At 39.8% G+C, this 4976-nt stretch overlaps 2 non-coding genes across 2 annotated transcripts; one reads left to right on the forward strand and one right to left on the reverse strand.

The window, feature by feature from the left end:
* The first annotated feature begins 436 nt into the window (after positions 1-436).
* On the forward strand, positions 437-526 carry TRNAI-UAU (transfer RNA isoleucine (anticodon UAU)). The gene is given in 2 exon segments: positions 437-474; positions 491-526. It is a non-coding gene; the product is annotated as a tRNA-Ile (tRNA).
* A 1398-nt stretch (positions 527-1924) lies between these two features.
* On the reverse strand, positions 1925-1996 carry TRNAM-CAU (transfer RNA methionine (anticodon CAU)). The gene has a single exon. It is a non-coding gene; the product is annotated as a tRNA-Met (tRNA).
* Between the last annotated feature and the right edge of the window lie 2980 nt (positions 1997-4976).

Consider the following 4976-nt stretch of genomic DNA (forward strand, 5'->3'; position numbering starts at 1 on the left):
TAGTACCACCACAAACCTCGTCTGCAGCGTGGACAACATCATCTACCCTGGCACAAGGTAAACAAATCGTTTACGGCGTGAGGGATTTGTGGACTAGAATTCCTGGAGTTGTGCTCGTATCTTGGAGTCGCTGAGGAACTTTACTTCGTGTTCGTTGTCCTCAACATGAGGAACGTATTGTTTGTAATTATTGTCATCAAAGATAATCGTTTATGGGGTTCCCCACCTCGTCGCAATACCTGGAAGGGTCGTCTTTCCTTATTGAGAGAGAAGGATTACTTTAGTGTGTCTCAACACCCACGACACTGCTTGCCCACGTTGATGGCTCACTACTTGACTCTCTCAGTAAGTTGGATGTGACCATGTCTTGAAGGATCGCTGCTTCTCATCCATGAGGCTCTGGCTCCATTACGTCTTGCAGCCAAATAATTCAGAAGCCCCAGTGGCGCAACTGGTTAGCGCACGGTACTTATACGACAGTTGCTGAGCCATGCCGGGGTTGTGAGTTCGAACCTCACCTGGGGCAGAGGTTTTATGTCCTGGATGATGCAGTAGGATGCTAGTGAGTCATAATGTCAGGGTAGTTAGTTCGATCCTCACTCTACGATGGTCAGGTTTCCCAAGTGGTCTCTGGCTCCCAATCAATAGGCCAGGGTTCGTCTCCAGCCATGGCAATCAATGGCACTACAACGATTAGCAAGGCTAACTTTACAGCAGTGGAACCTCACTCACATTATTGACCAGGTCCCCTAATGACGTTGTCAGCCTGACCACCCATGAATCACTTTCACACACACACATATACACACACACACAGACACACTCACACACACACACAACCTTTACCTACAGGACTGAATGTGTTTATCTTCTTATTTTGTTCGTGTTTTTCCGTGTTAAAGTCTGGCTTCCTTGATGTATGCACAGCGTGTGTTATCTTTAGTTTCACAATACTCCATGAGAGTTTTCCTGCTGGATTGGGTCTATGACTTCCTGACGTAATAAAAACACAGAAATAAAGTCTTAATGGTCAGGTCAAAGGTCAGACCATCATAATACCTGAAGGTCGCTCCGTCGTGTTCAGCCACACAGATCTTTCAGATCTTCATGCCTGAGTACGATACCACATTACCAGCTTCCAATATTATACTACCTTTCCCGCCACATCACACAACAGCCTCACCTTAATGTCATGCAACATCAACATTTATATTTGGTCTCTGACGACAACCCCCCCACAACCACCAGCAGACCCATGCAGGCCCCCATGTCACTTACGTCACTACAGTTTCCAGGCACCACGTGGCATTTCAGTGGCTGTTAATTACCACTCCTCTGACTCAGGCAGCTTTCTTACCTTCCTGTCTCACCCAGACATTGTCTGCTGGCTCTCACTCCACAAACATACAACCTCTCCTTCCTAGACATAACACATCACAACACCTTACTCCTACCACTTTGATCTTTTTCTTCGTGACAATATATTTCTCTGCGGAGAGCGTTACGCGCTTGCTCTGCCTTTTGGTAGAATCTCGTTAGATGAACCCATAAGCCAGAACTCCTCTCTCTCTCTCTCTCTCTCTCTCTCTCTCTCTCTCTCTCTCTCTCTCTCTCTCTCTCTCTCTCTCTCTCTCTCTCTCTCTCTCTCTCTCTCTCTCTCTCTCTCTCTCCCCAGCCAGTCACAAAGAATGTAGATTGCGTGACTGAGTGAGAGCGATGAAGTTCTTGCCATAAGACGGCGAGCCACTCTGCACCCCACCCACCCACCCGCCCAGCACATATCAACTTGCCTCTCAGCTGAGAGAGAGAGAGAGAGAGAGAGAGAGAGAGAGAGAGAGAGAGAGAGAGAGAGAGAGAGAGAGAGAGAGAGAGAGAGAGCGCCTACCTACGAGTATTTACGATCACAAAAAAATACTGAAAACAAAGGCCCCGCCGGGAATCGAACCCGGACCAACTGTTTATGAGGCAGATGTGCTAACCACTACACCACGGAGCCACTTGTCAGGGGCGGAAAAATTTCTTATGTATTAACAAACGTGACTGAGGACTTAAAGAATCTGGTACAAATATAATGGTTATTGTGATAAATGATTTGTTTATGGTAAATATGTATTGTGTTGCATTATAATGGTTGTTCAGAACCAAGATCTTTAAGCCTGAATCCTTAAGATCATATAAGAAATAATAAAAACGTGTTAGAAACATAAGAATTCATGATTAGAAAGAACAGAACGCATTATCATGTGGGTATGTAAGTGAAAATGCAATACAAGGAGCTAGTTTAAGGCAGGAGTATAAAATATTTACCTCTACGTCTTTTTTATTTCGTCACCATTTCTTGTGTTTACTATCAAGAAATGTCTTTTATGTTACATAAGAATTCTGTATAGGTATTTGATTAATGTTCTCCAACGACGCGTTGTATAACTCTTCGTTAGTGAAGTTCATTTCGTGTAATGGATCATGCATTACAAAGTTGTGTCTATCCACACAAGTGTTACACGTCCCAGGTAAAGATATAGTGTATAGTGTATAGTGTATAGTGTAGAGATAGTGTATATCTAACATATATATGTGTTTTATAAATATTCATAAAAAGTTTTCATGAGGGACAATACCTAAGACTTTCGTATTAAAGTTGATCAGTTGTAAGTGATCAAGCATTACAAAGGTGTGTCCATTACCACAGGTGCTACTGATCCCAGGTAAAGGTATTTCATCATCTTTGTATCTTTAACCTTTCTAGTTATAGATGTTTCATCCCTGATTCCATCCTCACAATCGATGTATGTGGTTTGTGTTGTCTTAACATATCATTTGTCAGTTGAAGTGGAGAACATGCTTCTGAGCCCATCCACTCTACTCTGTCTTCCACATGCTATTCAAGAGGTGTTACCGGATTCCGCCTATAAGTGTTTACACCGTGGGTAACAACTTACCTCCGGACGGCTTCCTCTTTTTACTTTTGATGATTTGAAAAATTTATTAATCATATTTGGTTTTATGATGTCAATAAGATTGTTGGAAATTGTATATAATAATCTTTATCTGTCATTTGATGAACTTTAATTCATCAAAGATAAAGTTTATGGATATTGATTGTTTATCTCTCGTTGTTAATAATGAAAGTTTTTTATCTAACAAAATACTTTCATTTGACTCATAAAGAATATTCTTAAGAAAAGCGTAAATAATTTGTCATTAGTCCTCATCACACAAAATAAAAGTCTGATTTTCAAAGTTTTCTCAGAGGATGATGCTAACATTTTGAAGAGTAGAAACTCATAACTTAGAATCCTTGAACCTTGTGTTGATAATAATTACATTACTCTTCTCTAAACAATACTTTTCTACAGTGTGTTAAACCCGGATAAAAAGCCTGCAACATAGATACTGACGTAATTATCTTTATGTTATTGAAAACATTATTGATTTCTACGTGTAAAACATTTATCTGCAAAATAGAAATCTTTATGTTAGATATGTTAATCTTAACGATATCACATTACATATATTTCTGTACCTTGTGCTCCAGAAAAGTTATGGGATTTTATTTATTATTGTATGAAATGTTTAGCTTGTATACAATATCCCATGTATTTTCACTAGAAGTCCACAAGTAAAATATATTTTTACCATATGTATTTAACGGTAATCAGTGATAGGTTGTTAGAACAAGTAAATGTGTAATTCATTTCTCGATGAGTAAACCTTCATCCATCACAATATACCGTAAGAGTGTCTAAGGCTCACCCTAGCTGGGGTTTACATTGTTGAACAACGTAATGCTTTTTGGTCGGTTTAGGTTTCTTAATTGTTGACTACAGGGACGAGTTTATAAGGAAGTGAGGAATTTGGGAAGGGTTTATTGATGTGTGCCGGGAGTGTGGTGATGATGAAGGATCAGAGAAAATATATTATGTCGGAGGTCAATAGATCCTGGTGCTCGACCCAGAACCTTGACTAATCGTCTATAAGAAAGTGGTTGTTTATGTTTGGCCAAGTCCCAGCTTGGCAGGGGCTCTGGTCTTATGACACACTGTTATCTGCCTTTATTTGTCACGTTTTTTTCCCCTTGGACTGAACTGATAAGAACATTAAGAGTTAGAAATTTATCTAAACACACTTTGCCATCATATGAATTTTATGTTTTGAATTTGTAAATGATTCCTAAAATGTACATAAGTCGATGTATCATTACACTTGACATATCTTTCAAGAAACAATTCTCTTCATATTTTCTTAATTTAGCCAATAGTGGCTTGTGTCAGTGTGTCTGTCCCACAGTATAGCAAGTCAAGCATTACTCCACCGTACAACAACTACAACATGGCTTGTGTCAGTGTGTCTGTCCCTCAGTACAGCAAGTCAAGCATTACTCCACCGTACAACAACTACAACATGGCTTGTGTCAGTGTGTCTGTCCGTCAGTATAGCAAGTCAAGCATTACTCCACCGTACAACAACTACAACATGGCTTGTGTCAGTGTGTCTGTCCCTCAGTATAGCAAGTCAAGCATTACTCCACCGTACAACAACTACAACATGGCTTGTGTCAGTGTGTCTGTCCCTCAGTATAGCAAGTCAAGCATTACTCCACCGTACAACAACTACAAGGTCACAAATGAGGGGACAAATAACATATAGGTTGGGTCACGGAAAATGCCTAATGAGCTGAGGAAAAGGAAGGACATTACATACACTGGCTTTATCAGTGAATCACTTTGTGATGGTTGTGAAATATTGGTCATGTGTAGAAGATGGTCCTTGTACATGGATCATGCTATATATTAGTTTCCCAATATGTTACAATGGTGTCTTTATCTGGTGAACTGATATGTGATACAATAAATGTGATCTGTCTTGTTCTATAATTCTCTTCAGAAAAATCTTTGAAACTTATATCCGATTTCTCGCACATGCAGTCAAATTGTGTTTACGAGTTTGATAGATTTTCCTGATATTTGATATCTATA

Source organism: Panulirus ornatus, chromosome 43 (assembly GCF_036320965.1).
Source record: "Panulirus ornatus isolate Po-2019 chromosome 43, ASM3632096v1, whole genome shotgun sequence".
NCBI classification, from domain to species: Eukaryota; Metazoa; Arthropoda; class Malacostraca; order Decapoda; family Palinuridae; genus Panulirus; species Panulirus ornatus.